The sequence below is a fragment of the Stylophora pistillata genome, chromosome 1, assembly GCF_964205215.1.
Source record: "Stylophora pistillata chromosome 1, jaStyPist1.2, whole genome shotgun sequence".
Classification (NCBI taxonomy): domain Eukaryota; kingdom Metazoa; phylum Cnidaria; class Anthozoa; order Scleractinia; family Pocilloporidae; genus Stylophora; species Stylophora pistillata.
In genome coordinates this window covers 49,523,991-49,541,830 of record NC_142519.1, presented here as the reverse complement: position 1 = coordinate 49,541,830, position 17,840 = coordinate 49,523,991, and the positions used below count along the sequence as shown (strand labels likewise).

At 39.0% G+C, this 17,840-nt stretch overlaps 1 pseudogene; it reads right to left on the bottom strand.

Annotated features, from left to right (window-relative positions):
* Nucleotides 1-12,300: 12,300 nt before the first annotated feature.
* LOC148742908 (uncharacterized) lies at nt 12,301-17,512 on the bottom strand (annotated as a pseudogene).
* Between the last annotated feature and the right edge of the window lie 328 nt (nt 17,513-17,840).

The window sequence follows — 17,840 nt, the reverse complement described above, 5'->3', positions numbered from 1 at the left end:
CTTTCATTGTGTTGTTATTTTCAACTGTTTAAAAGGAAGACCTTTGGGAAAACTTCAGATATCTTCAAGTAATTTAAGCTGCTGTTACTGATCTTCACCAATGCTTTGCGCCACACATTTTGCCAGACATTGAACATTGAATGTGGCAAATCGCACGCACGTTTATTTAGCACTTTGGCCCCGGAAACGGAGGAACACATTAAATAAGCGAAAAACATCCGCCGGAAGTACAAAGTAGCGCCTTCGGGGCCCCGACAGGAAATACAATTTTTCACACTAAGCCTGTTATGGAGATAGTTTTATTTTACATTTACTTCTCTTTTCGTTAATGATACGAATAAACGACGCTCAGAGTAACCTGTAAACTGCGCAGTAATTAAACACAAAATCATTAAAATATTGTAGCAATTTATTCTTTTTTTTCGAGATATGAAACTGCTGCAATTAAAATTGATTTACTTCATGAATATCATTTATTAGATTACCCTTACATGGAATCATAGACAATTTCTCTCAAAAACAAAATTAGACCCAAAATAATCGCAAGACAAATCGTAAGGTTACCATAAGCATAAACAACAGCTAAGCTCCCCTTGAAGTAAATATCTAACTTGAAACTTACCCTCGACAACAAGACTAATGTTAATCCTCTTCAACTGACCATGTTCGTTCACCTCGCAGCTGTATTTTGTATTTCTTTCTTGTTCAGCAACTTTGATTCGGAGTCTCACACTAGTGCTGTTTTGTACAACAGTACCATTCATTCTCCAGACAATACGAGGGGCCGGTCCACCTTCCGCCGGGCACCATAAAGATGAAGAATGGTTGAGCAGGACAAACTGAGTCTTTGCGACTTCTTTTAGACTTGTACGAACTAAGCACAAACACAAAACTAACGAGACATCGAAATCTGTACACCTAAAACTATATATCTTCATCTTCCTACACCGACAATCGAGTATAAGACTCGTGTCTAAAGTTAAGTACATCTACGCAAAATCGTTACTAAGGTAACATATCTTAATCGTTACGAAGGAAAGTAAGCACCCAAACATCACTCTTTATCTAGAAGCTGGATTAAAGTTTTCAAATTTGCGGAGTTAAAGACCTGCGCATAAAAAATCCTCGCGGAATTTAATCGCGCGAAATTTATTACCACATAGAAAATCTAAAACACAGAAAAAAGTCATTTACATGTAATAACAACAACATTTATACAGGACATGCATCAACAAATATACAAATTATAAACTACTCATCCTGTAATTAATTATACAAATAAGAAAACGAAAAAAATTAAACTTGAAAGTTCTTACCTGTTTCATTCCTTACTTTTCCCTCATATCTTGTGTCCCATTGAAACAAGTATCTATGCTGAGGTGAAAATGTTATGTCCACTGGATCACCGAGTAAAATAAGGAGTGTACCTTCCACAAACTACGCCCAGTAGATTGGCAGACTGATTATAAACATCACAGATGTCAACATACTCCTCATCGGCACAAGGTGCTCCTGGCGGAAAAAAGGACTTATAGATGCCAAATCTTATTTTCACATATTGTCCGTACTCCCCTTGAAGGAGCTGAGTTCTATCAAAGTCTCGAATCATATATTGGCTGGTGTAGACCTCTGTGATTATTGCAACTATTTAAAAGAATATAGTTTCATGGAGTAAAACTGATCACACTTTGTACATTAAATAATTAACTAATGACTGTTTATCTCGTTTTCAAGCCTCTGTTATCGTGTACGTAAACGATAATGTAAACTCTTCATAAACTCTGAGATTAGCCTCATAGAGAAATTTTCCCTGTACTTTTCTAATGCACCTGTAATATGACAGGAATTTATTCTTCATAAATCAATGAGCAAGTCAAACTCCTACGTCAGTAATTAACAACTGTGTCTTCTGCAAGAAGCAAAGAACTGGAACGTTTAAGAGCTTGGTTTGAATCAGTTTTACAGACAATTCTCCCTTCGATGGACATATAGAGGCATGTTACCCTTACACGAGCCGTCTGAGCTGTTTTTAAGGTATCTACAACAGCTTGCATCCATTCTACGAGCATTGAGTCCAACTGTAGGGGATAAGAAAGATACACTGTAAGGTACAGTGTTTTCAGTTTCAAATGAAATAAACTGCGTAATCAGGTTATCGCAAATAATTGTAGCACTGCATTACACTAACTTCAGTAGCCGCGAATAGTTTTCACTCCTGAGTAGCGAGTGTACCATGACTGGCAAAGTGGCGGTTCGCCTTTAAGGTCATGTTACATAATTTCTTGTCAACGAACACGAGCAATAACTTGAAAAAAGAACACGAGCGCTTTTTTGGACAAAAAACAATAACAAGAGCGCTTTTTTTGACAAAAAAAAGACCAACAAACAAACAAACGAAACAAACAAAACAAAACAAAACAAAAAGGCAAGTTAAATAAATAATATAACCTTACCAGTATGAAAACAAACACAACTGATGTCATGAAACCCGTTTTACAAAAATCGATAAATAATTAAGTTCACATGACCTCGATGCAAAATTAAAAGAAACCAAACAAACTGTTGTCACTTACAAAACCATAAACTTTACAAGTGACCTCAGGGCTCTGGGTGAATCTGAAGTGATTATTCAAGAAGCTCATAGTTAGTAGAGGGGACTGGTTAGGAGACCCAGCGAACTTCAAAGGGACATGCCTTTGTTAAAGTTTATTCGAATCACGCTCTCATGAACGTGCACAGAATCGAAACATCTACAGAGCGTTCACTGACAAATTAAATAATAAATAAATAAATAAATAAATAATGATTTAACAATGGACATCCACTGGGTGGCTATTCTTGTCCACTGTTCCAGATCGAATTGGAATTTGGAATGTTGGTTTTTGCGGAGGGAGGAAAACCGGAGGACCCGGAGAAAAACCCTCGGAGCAAGGACGAGAACCAACAACAAACTCAACCCACATGAGACGCCAGGTCCGGGAATCGAACCCGGGCCACAGTGGTGGGAGGCGAGTGCTCTCACCACTGCGCCATCCCTGCTCCCCGAATTCGAAGCATTGCAGAATACTTTCCAAGTTTTTACAGTTTTTAAGGCGTAAAAGTCATTTTTTGAGGACAGCTTACTTCATGTGATGCCAGGGGATAACTGTGAGGTGTTTGGATGCGGTTTAACCAGACTATCGAGAAGAATCAGCATATGGAAGTTGCCTACAGCAAAGGACGAGGACTCCAGAAAATGGCGGGAAGCCTGGCTTCACAAAATAACCAAAACGCGAGAAATGGATCAGAGCTTCAGAGCACAATCAAAGTACGACAGGATTTATACATGCGAGAAGCATTTCAAACCCAAGGATGTGCAAATATGTAAGTATAAGCGTTATCTACCTTAGTAACAGCTGAAGTAATGTTTGTTTAAAATCGAAAAGTTCAGCTCGATCGCGTCCTGCGTCTTATTCGTTCATGTTCGAGTCTTTGATAATAATCTTTGCTTCTTTTACAGTTCAATCGGCGAAAGTGACAAGAAAGAAGCCTAGATTTGGTGCATTGCCTATTCTTAATATGCCTCAAAGAAGTCACGAGTTGTTGACACCGACACCGCGACCAGCAAGAACGATCATGAAAGACCTAGACGCACACATCAACACAAGTTGCTACGAACATTTTCCGAATTTTGTAAGCGGGCTACATGTCTGAAATCTTTAAATGAGTGGACCTCTAAGATGTTTCCCGATAAAGCGATATTCAAGAAGAAAGTTGAGCCCTATCTTCTGCCAGAGTTCGAAGCAATTGTGGACGATAGCCTTGCTTTTACCGTGAAAGTGTTGGGATGTTACCTAGTTGATGACCATCCACTTTCTGTAAAGGTGTTGATGCTTCTGAAATTACGATCAAACTGTACCACCATGTTATTCCTATAGATTCTACAAAGGAAGACGAGGGAGGACAGCAGTTTGCACACAATTTCTGTCTGAACATCAGTTTGGATCTCGCCGCAATCGCTCGACAGAATTAGCAGTAACTCTCTTTACAGACCTCATCCGGAAGGAAGCGGACGGAGGTGAAGCTACAGGAGCGATCTTCATTGACTTGTCTAAAGCGTTTGACACCATCAGCCAATCCATTTTGTTAGGAAAACTGTCTCGCTATGGAATACAGGATACTGAACTGAACTGGTTTACGGACTATTTATTCATCCGAAACCAGATCGCTCAATTTAAGGGAGTACTGTCAGAACCTAACCCTGTTTTCACAGGTGTTCCCCAAGGAAGTATTCTCGGGCCGTTATTGTTTTTAGTTCATTTTAATCATGTCCACAAGCCGCTCCGTTATTGTAAGATTATCACCTACGCAGATGACTCAGTAATTTTCGCATCCTCGAAAGACTTGGATATTATGTCAACACAACCTCAGCGAAGACATCAATAGCCTCGCCTCCTGGTTTCGAGATAACGAACTTATCATTAATCTCAAAAAAGGAAAAACTGAGGTAATGCTATTCGGAACAGCAAAAAGATTAAGTGGTTTTGATGGCAAAGGACTAAACCTCTCCGTAAATGGATCTCGCATCGACACGACTACAAATTAAAAGTAGCTAGGTGTCTATCTGGACCCTACATTGAATCTTGACAAGCACTTTTACAAAACATACAAAAAATCTGCAGGAAGAGTGAATTTATTACGACGAATCCGTTCCAACACTGACACCTTAAGCGCTGAACGAATCTACAGAGCAATGATAATGCCCATATTCTCTTATTGCGGTCAAATTACGCTTGGTTGGTTAGAGACACGAAGGTACCAAATAAGAAACCTGGAGCAACGTAGTCACAGGATTATTCTGCAAAACTCAAAATGTCTAAACTGTGAACTCCGTCTACCTACAATTGAAAATGGTTTAAAGAAAAAGGCTCGTTTATTTGTTTTTGATTGCCTAAAAGGCAATGTTTGTAGTCCTTTCAAAGAATATTTTAAATTGTTAAACCACGATTTTAATACGAGGAACAGAGGGGACCACCGTTGCTCTGCCGAAAGTGAGACTTGACTTTGCTCGGAAAAGTTTTTATTTTTTAGGAACTTCAGATTAAATTTTTTACCTTTAAAAATCAAGCAAATTAGCTGAAGGGTACCATTTAGGGGGTCTTTAGATCAATTTTTTGTTAGGGCATTTAGTTAGTTGCGTAGTCATTCTTATCTTATTCTTATATTTTTATCCTTATATTATGTTATGTAGACAGGACCCCATTGATAACAGTGTTTCTGCACTGAAGGGCTATCCTGTATAAATATTCGTTATTATTACTATTATTATTATTACAAGGGAATTTGGAGATCCCATGGATGAATGTTTTTGATATTTGACAAAGATGACTCCGTTTGTACTGCTTGCTCTAAATACCAGAAGGCCAAACAGAATAGACACCTGTCCCCTGGCACTTTTTTAAATCGAGGTTCCACTTAAGGTGTAATTAGGCTCAAATGAAAAATTGTAAAGGAAGCATGATCATTTTTTGGTCAGGTTGACCAAGGACAAGAATAAACAGAACAATATTGTAAGAGATAAATACAGATGATGTTGTCATTAGTAGACTTGGAAAGAAATTAGTAGAGGAACCAATTTTTTTAATTAATTCAGTGAGCTGTTGCAGCTGAAACATACATGCGAGTCATCGGTAGATTAGTTGTTTAACACATGTCGTGGTCTTTTTAATTGTTTTCCACTGCTACATTTGAAAATCATTTCTTTCAGCTGACTATACATGTATACGTCATCACCATTTTAGCAAGAGTTATTCGAGGCTTGATGCTCATGACTATGTTAAGGATTTCTACAGTTTTGAAAGGAAATTAGCTAAAGAAATGATCATTGTGGAAGACACAGAAGCTGTCGTAAACATAACGCCTATAAAGTGGAATGCGAGTCGAATGGTTAAAATTATTAAGTCATGTTTCCTCGTGGAAACCAAGAAAAAGATTAGCTTTAGTATTGTGGATTCTGCCAACAACTCAATTGATTTAAAACTCAAAGAAGCTTTTTATATAAATAAGATCGAACCTGAACTTAACAAACAATTACAGCATTATAACACTTTCCTAGCGTTTTAGTTCACACCTTTGATGTTTGGTGTCACGTTGTAATTAGTACCCGCTTTTGTATTACATCATAATGTAAATATTTTAATTCATCTACTTGTCTGTTATATAATTACTCGCATTCTGTTACTCATTGATTGAAGATGGCACAAGCATGCCGAAACATGTCTCTCAAAAAAGTTTTCTATCTCTTACAATAATAATAATGCTAACAATGTTAATATAACAATAATTCAAAGGGGATAGCTCGAAAGACTCATGGTTTCCAATCCCTTGGGCTCCAACATGCCTATGCTTCTTTTACCTCGCTTGTGAATTATGAATAATTGTCCTATTTTATTGCGATTCCATTTTTTGAGGCTCTTTTTTTTCCTTCATGCGTAAAATGTAATCGGTCGTTACGCGTCCCAAATCGCAGACACGCTAAAAAAGCGTGTCTGCGATTTGCCATATTCAATTTCAGTGACAAGTTACAGAACATTTTTGAAATAGCATTAAAAAAAGTGTGGAGTGATCGTACAAAAATCGCTCTTGAAAAAAAAGTGTCTAGAAATAAAAAATTCGGAGACATTTTTTATTGCTTATATGTAAAACTAGCTACTGTCAAAATTTTAGAGCAATCGAACAAATTCCCTATGACTTGTAGCTCTTAAAAGGTGGATTTAGAGGGCAGGAAGGAACGGAATGGTATACCATTGTCAATGAACAAAGTTACCTCAATTTCCTTGTTAACCATTCAGTTAGGACCCTAAGTAATGGGAAAAATGGGCATTTTAGAAGACGAGAGAGCAAGTAACCAAGATCCCCTTCCCAACATAGTCACACTTATCTGAATAAGAATAATCCGTTACTGAGTACGTACTAAACATGCCTAATATCTCGAAATGTGTATACATGCAATGTTACAACTGTAGTCTACTTGAGAGGGAACGTTTCATTGAAAGGAAGCCCTAATTTAGTTTTCCTAAAAGTTCTCTGTGGCCAGATCTGATTGGTTTTAGGATTATACTGAAAACTTGTGCGTGATAACGGTATAAACGGTGCATTAATATACAAAGCCCATCCTTAGTTTCACCACTATGGTTTTACACTCGTAAAGGTATCTATGGGCAACGCGAATAATGCAATTCTCAACTTGCATGATTAGGCTGACTGGATTACTTGTCTGTAAAGATGGGGGAAGGGACGCTAATCCAAGAGTTATGGGCATTGTCTCCTTTGAATTTGGAATTCACTCACGGTGAAGCTTAATCACACGTACGCCTTGAATAATAGTAGTTTGTTCATACTCACAGGAATCGAATACTTGGCGCGATATCTTTAAATTGCTCGTTGCTCACTGTGCGGATTTTGTTGAAATAAAAGCTCCTGTAAACGACGATAGAATGAAAGGGTAACTTGTTAATGAGTTAATGAAAAACATAAGAACATAAAGTTATATTTAAAAAAAAAGCCAATATAAGTGATTGTGAGAGAGCACGAGTAACACCGAATGAGCACGAGTGACCACAAATGACCACGAGTGAACCCCGAGCCATCATGATTGACCACTACTTACCATGAGTAACCACACGTGACCGTGGTGACCACGAGTGACCACGAGTGACCACGTGTAACCACAAGTAACTCCGAGTTACTGTGAGCGACCACGAATGACCACTACTTGCCATTAGTGACTCGTGTGATCAAGAGTAACCAGTAACCAGCCGCGCGAGCGGTCATTGTTAGCGCGGGGAAAAATAATATATTTCGCGACAATAATGGATACAAACATTTGTAACTCTTTCGAGGTTATTCCGATGTGTTTCACTTGGAAAATGCTGGCGAACTATTCAGGGACTATATCACTACGAACGGCGCGTTAAAGTAAGGAGAAAGAAAGAAAAACTAACCGTCACGCGCTCACGTTCTCGAGAAAACCTAAAGTTTGGCTATTTCAGGTTGTTGTTTTGCCGAGAACGGCAAAGAAATGTACCAAAATGTTAAACGGACGTGCAGGGCGATTGTTTTTGCTCATTAAGCCTATTGTTTCCTGCCGTTCTCGTTGCCGTCGCCGTCGTCGTTGCTAAAGCTTCCTAATGATTAATGGCTGACACGGAGGTGGCAAAAATCTCAAAATGCGAGTGAAGACAGAGCCTAACTTAACTTAACCAGTTAATTTCCAGGAAGCTATTCATAATCAGAGTAAGGAAAAAATCGAGGAGCCTACAAGTATTCTACACAGAGAAAAACGTTTCCAGCCGTTACTAATATTCACCTGAATGATTCACTTAGTAAAGCACTGATCAAAGAAAAATCGATTTACGTAGGCAGTACATACAAAATGTCCCAAAACGTTTCTTCCCATAGAAAGTTCACCCTCACCGATTGAAGACATAAGGCCACTTCTTGCCTTCTTTGTATCTATACTCAACTTAACAAAGTAAATTTAGATAAGAGCCATAATTGAGACAGAGACGGAAACGCCCAGTCAGGCCCTTGGGATATGTGAATTTCACTAAAGTTAGGGCCAAGTCGCACTAGAGGACAATTTCAGATTTGTTCAGGACAAATCTGACTTGAAATCGGCCAGTGACAAAAAATTTGTCCGGAAGGCTACAGTCGCACTTGAGAACAAAATCTGTGAACAAAACATCACACCATGCTGTGAGCGTCACGCAAGTTCCCGCGAAGCAGCCTTTACCCGCTTTACCCGCTGTTTCAATCCACAAACCGCGACACGAGGGATCTCAAAATGTTTCCACGAAGAATTCTAGCAATAATATTTTTCTTCTATTTTCTGGTTCTTCATCAGCAAGCAAATATCAATATCAATTTAATGATATGTTGTCTGTTATTAATGCAGAATTTACGTGCACAAAACATTCTAGTGACACGATGTATTCACCGACAACGAAATCGTTATCGAAGACTAGCACCATACTATTGGACTCTTCCTCGTCCAGTCGAATCGTGGTTCGAGATCCATTATACTGATCGAGCAATACCTGGGGACTACTTTCGAAGGCTCTTACGAATGAACAGAGAAAGCTTTGATTTGTTGCTCAACGTAATTCGTAACTGGCTGACGAGACAGAATACAGTTCTGCGAAATTGCCTCACCCCTGAAAAGGTCCTTGCTTGTGGTTTGCTTCGCCTTGCACACGGAGATTCATACGAAACAATAGGACCTGCGCTAAACGTCGGCAGAACTACAGCGATAGAGGCTTGTCAAGACGTGGTTGAGGCTCTTTATGACTTAAGGAATGAGTACATCGAATTCCCAACAACAGTGGCCGAGACAATGAGGTGTATAGAGACATTTACGGACAAATCACGACTTCCAAACATTGTTGGGGCCATAGATGGCACTCATATCAAAATAGTTGCTCCTAGAGACAGTGCTGTTGATTATTTTAGTCGAAATCAGCAACATGATTTCATTATTCAGGCCGTTGCTGACGGTAAGGGATTATTTCTTGACTTTGCAGCGGGTTATCCGGGAAGTATCCACGACGCTAGGGTATATCGAAACAGCTCGCTTTATCTAAGAGCAAGCAACGGAGATATACTCAAGGAACCCGTTGAAAGAATCGGCATCACAGATATTCAGCCTTACCTGGTAGGAGACAGCCCATACCTTATTTCCCCCTGGCTTTTGAAGCCTTATCCTGAAGCGACGCGTGACCCTGGCGAGATAACATTTAACAAGGAACTGTCGTCTGCACGAGTAACCATCGAGTGCGCTTTTGGCTGCCTCAAAAGTCGTTGGCGAATTCTACAAAAACGGTTGGATAGCAGAATAACTTTTTCTGTGAAGATTGCCATTGCTTGTGCAGTGCTGCATAACTTTTGCATTAAAATTGGGGACGAATGGGAGGATGATTTTTACGATGACGATGATGACCGCGGAAACGAACAGAACAATGACTTAATGCAGGACGGGGAAGATATAAGAGAGTTGCTAAAAAACAGTCTATGATTCTTCAAATCCCTTTTTAAAGAGAAGTGTGTGATAAAGATAATTTTTGCATTTATAACAAGAAATCAGTTCAAGCAGTACATTCATTTGTTTCCATAATTTCGTTTGATCGATTCGCAACATAAACAATAACATGTCTTTTGATAATGGTCGATAATGATTGTCTCCCAATAGTCCAAAACAGTCTTGAATTAAAGTTCAGTTGTCTTTCTCATTCTGTTATTTCTCATTCTGCTATTGTTTTCCAAAATTTGTCTCAATTTGGCCTGCTCCAGAGGTAGTCGACGGCATCTTTGAAGTTTGTCCGCCCGCGACCAAATTTTGTCCTTTGGTGAACAAAACGGTCGCACTTGGTTTTTCATTGTGATGACAGATTTTTGACATAAATAAACAGTTTTGTCCTCTGAGAGGTCCGCAAACTTTAATCGGTGATGTCAAGAGTCATCTAAGAAAAGATGTGAGAAAACAAAGGCGTCGCGCGTGGAGGTGAGATTTATCGATGAGAGCGATTTTCTTATCCACGGGAAAGGTTTTATCTTAAAAGATGATGCCGATAATCTATATTGAGAGGTTGATTCCACGATTTCCTTGGAGTAGAATGATTCGCTCGATGAAACATCAGACTTTGAGGAGGAACTGAGGTCCGGCGCGGACAGCGATGCTGATAGCGAACTTTCAACTTCAACAAGCGCTACGCACGATAACAGCGACGACAGTGATTTCGGTGCAGGACCTTTGGCACCAAATAAAGGTGGAAGAAAGAAACCTAAAGCGAAAAACCAACAGAGAGCGGGGAATATTAATTGTCGTGCAAAAAAGTCGTGGGAGCCGAAAGTCGTTCCCGGTACTAGAGAAGCACGACCAGTAATTCCAACAAAAACAAAAACACTAAAAAGTATCAAGCAAATCGCGACGGGAATCAAAAAAAGAAAGCAACAAAGACGCTGACAAAAAAGGAACTAGACGAAGTTATAATGAAACTAGAGGGTAAATGTCCCATGTGCTGGAATTTCTTATTGGAACAGCTTTGTAAACAACCAGTCATGAAACATTTGGAAACCCATCGAAAGCTTATCGAGGAAATAGAGCGTTTGCACATGACGTCACAAATTTCGCGGGAAAGTTGAGTCTCCATGTTGGTGTTCCACATTTTTCAACATGGCGGGATATCCTCTCTCAGATTATGCGAACACGCTCGATCCCCACTTGAAAAAACGTTATTTAGAGAAGATTTCTTTTGTTGGAATCGATCCTCTCTTGTTATCAGACAAAAAATACGATCCAGAATGCCTGCCGCTGGTCGAATCGATGGATTTATTGTTGTTTTTGATGCTTGACACGAGTTATTACAGTGAAGACTATTTTAAGGCGTCTAGAAGTCTACAGAATATGGTTGTAAACATGAAAGTGTTGCTATTGAAACTTATGAAAAGATCATGAAGGAAAGGCGCATCAACTTTCACGTAACGAAATGTGGCACGTTTATCAATAAACAATATCCATGGTTACATGCCACACCAGACGTTTTGTGTAGGTGTGATTGCTGGGGGAATGGATGTGGGGAGGTCAGAAGCCCTTATTGTTTTAAGGATATAGACTTGGAGCTGTATATTAACAAATACAACTCATGCCTACTTTTACCAAATCCAACAGTAAATATTCACTGCTGAAAGGCTTTATTGAGACTTTGTTGTTTGTGGTTTTCGTGAGCAAATTGATCTCTTCTGTGAAAGAATTTTGCCTGATGTCAGACACTGGCACTCTGTTGTTTCCAAACTTACTCACTTCTGGAGATACTGTGTGCTACCAGAAATTTTGGGTGAAGTTTGTCTCATTCATCCCCTTATCCCAACTGTTTTTGCTTGTTTTTGCAGACTGGCAGCTAGAGGGCCTGTGGTAACATGCACAAACCAAGCATGTCGCATCTCTACTTTTCATTTATCTTGTTTGAAAATTACAAAAGTACCTAACAAGTGGTTTTGTCCCCTGTGTCTAAAAACACCAGCTGCCAAAAATGAAAAATCAAAATCCAAACAGACAAGAGATATTTTGGATGAAGCTCTCAAATTAGATTTTATCTGCACATGCAAACAGAAGCCACTGTTCAGATGACTGCTGAAATGCCACAACCCATTTTGTCAAGGTAGAAAGTTTTTTCATTTGCCCTGCTTATACTTCAAGCAGGTGCTGAACAATGCAATGACAACTTGGGAATGTATGGTGTAAATCAGGAGGAAAAACTGTACAAAGGTTGTTAGTGACACTTTTAATGCATCTGATGTGATAACTGGTGTTTCAAAATACTCTTCAGAAAAGTCAGCATCACTTGCAAAGCTGAATGATGGGCATTACCAATTGATCTCATCACCCAATGGTTGCCTTGACTGTGATATTATCCATGAGGTACATGTTTGTCTAAGGAACATTAATCCAGATGTGGAGGGCTTTCAGAGACCAACTTTAGGCCCTGTTAGAAACTTCAATCAGGTTATTGGGGAATTTATTCAGATTCTGCATACTGGCAATGCCCACTGGGTATGTGTAAGCTCAGTTGGGTGTGAAGATGGCACTGTCAACCCGTATGACAGTTTGTATCATAACATTATTCTAAATAAAGTACAAGAGCAGGTACTCAATCTTGTTGGACGTTCAAATTTTACTAGCATTCAAGTTGTCCCTGTGCAACAAAAGATTAATAGCAGTGACTGTGGAGTATTTGCTGCCACCTTTGCTACATGCCTTGCTTATGGTATACACCCTGAAACAATGCAATTTGATGTCCCTAAAATGAGAAACCATTTATATCAGTCTTTAAAATCTGGTGTATTGAAAATGTTTCCTTAAATTTAGACTGCTTAAGGTACATCTACGGTTAAAGAATTTTTGGCGAGAAAGAATACCCACTTTATTATAGTGAAAGTAAAATAGTTGCCCGATGCAATGGATGGGCCTGCATACTTGAATGCTCAAGATGGAGGGTAGGGACCTAGTCTACGTTGAATCGATCCCAATCTTTCGCAGCTTCTTCTGAAACGAAGTGCCGGCTGCAGACCCTATCGCGTTCTTAAATATCATCAGTTAAGCCATCTCTACTTATCGCACAGATCCACATTCTTCTTCGCTCAGAAGTAAGTCCTTCGGTGTACTCTCCTTGACTTTACTGAACACGTGGGACACGAAAAAACATTACTTTTTCGACGTTAGACCACTTCTTCCCTGTTTTGTTCCCACAGCTAATGACAAGGCAAAGGAATGTGATGACGAAAATATAAATATTACACGATTGTCTTCTCAAAACCGTAAAATGTGCTCCAAATGTTTCCTGTCACAATACTCAGAGCTGATTACCATGGAACACCAAGATGGCGGATGAAATCGGTTACCATGACGATAAAGAAATTTGGTCACGTGAGTGAAAACGCTCTATACTCGGGGCTCGCTACAACGAGCTGCGCAATCTGCTGAATGACATGTTTTCGGTGTACATGGAACATGTATCTGCAGTTGTAGAAGAAGAAAATGAAGACCGTAAACTTCATTTGACATTGCGCTGGATGAACACTCTAACAAGCTATTTGAAAGGTTCATCAAAAAATTCAGGTCTGTGCTCCAGTGTTTACCGACTTGTCCATAACCATTCATCCGCCACGATTCGGGCCGTGATAGGAATTGTGCACTCTCTTGTTTACGTCTTCGCCCAGTCCGAATCGTACAATCTTGCTAAGCCTGTAGATCAGGTTCAGCAGTGCATTTTACCAGAGGATGATGTTACTTTGTACAGAATGTCAGGGGCAGCTCTCTGTCAAATGATTAAACTAAGAAAAGATACCCTGTCAGAAAAAAAATGCAAGAGAAAGGTCACTTCGAAAAGCAGGATTGACATGGAGCTTGAACTGGATATTTTGGAGAAACTTAAAGAATCTGAAAAAGACAGTCTTTTTCAGGCTCTAAAACTGCTTGATGAGGGTAATTTGACTTTTGTGAAGAACGATTTTCTTAACTTTGTTAGGGATGCTGATTAGACAATCACAGAATACGTGAATGAGAGGAAACTAAAGAAGCACAAAACAATGTTTTGGAAGTAGTTCACTTTAATGTGTATAATGATGAGCAATTGTTAAAATCTTTCAAATGGTCAATAGGAAAATGTGGAGCATTAACTACAACTTATCCTTTTTCTGTAATTAACAAGATATACCGTGATATACTTCACAAACTATGTAACACAAGAACAAAAGAGTTCTTCACAGGAAAATTTGAGGAGTTGGCCAAATCTGGTAAAGTTGTTGAAGCTGGTCAGTCACTGAGAGACAACCTAAAGACATTTAGTATTACTAAAAAAAGGTAGAATCTATTAGTTTTCATGTAAGAAGTATGGAACTCGGAGACATTATGTGATCACACAGGTCAGGACAAAACATACTTTAAGGTTAGAGAAATTTTGAGGGCTAAAGAAAACAAACTTATAAGGGAAGCCTGGCCCTAATTTCTAACCCCAAAAACATTTACGCTCTTTACTTCAGTTTGTAAGGTAAGTATCTCTAGTAAAACTTAATTTTCTTTCCGTCAGTTCAGTTATGTGATGCTCCCGATCCGCATGTGTGATCTACATTGAAAAATTCCCTTCTTTAACAGCTGTCACATTCTACCCAGCCACCAGGGGCTACAATTTGCCTGTATGAGCTGTGGCATACCTGTGAAAAAATTCTCTTTTTGCAAGCCAAGCCATACAGCAAAAATGTAATTGCTTGCAGGGCAAGTGATACATGACCCTTAAAAACTCTTATATGCTAAGTTTAATGTACATTATCCCCATTCACTAAAGTCAAAGAGCTTGGATTAACTTTTATGGCAAAAGGCCTACGTGCAATCATACGAAACAAATGTAAGAGTGCGCAAGCTGAGATTTTCATTGAAGAATTTTTGCATCACCCCTGAGTACCAATTTACAATATCACAACAGCTACCCTGTCCAAGGGTACATAGCCTACCATGGCTCCACGCTGGCCATGGGAATGGGAATCTAAAATTGCAATGGCTTCTGTCTCCCAAATTAGAACTGCCACAGTGCAGAGGCTAGAGATCATAACAGCCACTTGCTTCTGTTGCCGGCTTGCCCTTGCTTGCAAAGTGGTGATCAGACGTGAAAAATCTCCTGATTGCAAATCAAACCCAATGGCTTGATCATAACTTGAAATATGAAAATCATCTCCACAGCTCTCCACAGCATCTTCTATGTCAAGATTTCTAGCCTCTCCATCCAACAGCAGATCATGCAGAGCATTTCCTTCAAACATTGCCTGAGCCAGTACTTCAAACCACTGACTTGGTAGGGTGCTTGCAGTTAACTCTGGCAGACCATGTTTGCCAAACTGAAAGCCAAACAGCGAGGCAATAAGGGTACATGCATTACTTCCTTGACAGCCACCAACAGTTGACTGGCTAAGGTTACCAGAAAGGGAAAACTGCTTTTAAACCAGTGATGCCAAAAGGATCGTACACCAGACGAACTGAGTAAGATGAAATAAGGTGAAATAAGGACCAATAACATGACACTTTGAAGTTTAATCTCTCCACAAAAATTGAAGGATATATAAGATTTTCTGTTGATCATAATCCCCTCCAACACTCATATACACATCATGTAGCCAAGGCAATTCCTCTGGACTCATAGCATAGCCCCTAATGGTCCCATTCATTGAATTCCAAACAATCTTTGACTGCACCTGTGTTTCAAGTAAAGTAAATGCTTCCAGGTAAAATCAACTAAATTAATTATTGAAATTGAATTATTGACTGCAGGGTTGGGGTAGGAGACGTTAATTTCCCACACACGAGATTACTGTGTGATGGATGTCCTCCCCTGGGGTGGGATGGGTGGGATATAGGGCGCACTTAATTTGGAGCCTCGCTCTGTTGTGCGACCCTCACCACACTCTGGTGAAAGTGATTAAATAAATAAATAAATAAATATTGCAACATTGTTGAAGTAACTGTTAAATTGCTTGCACTAACGATGATTGCACTAAAGCAATGACTTAATTTTTTATTCTGTCCTGTGTTTAACTTTTGCCAATTTGGACATCCAGAAATTCATGGTCTTAATTTTCAGCACTTACTTAGCTGACCTTTACAAGTGTAAAGATTTTCTACTGTATAAAACTTTTCTTTAAATAAAGCCTGATATAATTATAAGAAAGAACAAAAGAAAAAGACCCAGAAATACATGAACCAGCAGCTATATTTGTTAATTTATTTATTTTTATATCAAGACTTTATCATGGTTGCTTTTACTAGCCTTTGTCTCATCAAAAACCAGGACAATGCCCAATGGTCTTTTCTTTCCTGTATCAACCTGTATTTCGGTGAAATTTTCATATTCTTGCCTTTGATGAGGAATGTAGTCTTCATGGATCCAAGGCCTATCAGCATTTTTGCTAAAGATACATTGAAGATATTTGGTGCATGGTACTTGCAGGATGCCTAGGTCTCGAACTGCACGAAATGCTGCTGAACCTCTGGCATAGAAAGCAAGAGCTATTAAATAAAAGAAGTGAAATTACACAAAATCATTTCTGTACAGTACATTAAATTGTATAAAACAAAAATTATATGGTCTCCTTGTCCCTTTTACATGTAAATCAAGACATAGACCAAGAGTTTTTTTCTGTGTTTATGACACATTATCAAGCAATTTTTTTTTGGTTGTTTTTGTTCTGATATTTGGACTATTGTATACAGGGCAACCCTATACTAGTAAATTCATGCTTTTGATGCATGTTTCTGGCAAAAATTTCTCTGGAAAAGCATATGAAAATTAATTAAATAAAAAAACTTATCAACTCTTATCGCTGCAGACGACCACTTATTACTTTGTCCTCCAGTTTCTAGAAGAAAGAGAAAGAAATGACTCGATGGGGACTGACATAAACAGAAAAAAAATTGTTTATGCACATGGCCGACATGTAAATAACCGGAAAGCGAACGAATATTATTTTCTTAAAATCGAAAAAGAACACTCTGCTTTAGACAGATACATTTATTTATTGCCAATCTTCATTCATCGTACATAGTCTATATAGATATAGTTAAGGCAAAAGGAAACGCAGCGAGCTCTGATGAGCGTTTTTAAGGTTCCGACCAATGATTTCAATTTAAAAGGGTGGCATAATGAGTATCACTTTACTTGTTAATCAACTGGTATCAAAGAGTATTTTTCACTGATTGTACATTTGTACATGTGCGTTAATTTGTCTTACAAACTACCTGCTTTACTACCACACTTTGTTTTTAAAATAGTATGAAAGAAATACTACTCTTTGAGTATCATACCGTAACTCTGGTGAAATATGGTAATGAATGATGTTTACTTTGTGTTTTTGAAAAAAGGAAACTTAAACTTCTTGACTTACCATTCTTGGCCTGGTCCTTGAAAAATGATTCCTTCTCCATCTGCCACATTTCACGGATAACCGCTCCAGTACCGGGCTTGTGATTGTCAGCCTCTTCCACAACTTTCGCTAAACCTTCTTGTCCTTCATTGCACCAGTCAATTGCCTAAACTATTCGATTGACTAATGTTCTACTGATCATTCGCTCCGCAATTCTTATCAAATTCTTTCGCTCTTTTCGAACGTTCTCATGCCTCAATATTTGGCTTCCGGGCTCAAGCAGGACAATCTAACTTTGGACGACGCCTGCTGTCTTTCAATGCGCTCTTCTTCTAGCAAGCTCGTTCTCCTGTCACGAACAACAAGCATTTGTCTCCTCGCAAGTCTACACTCGCTGC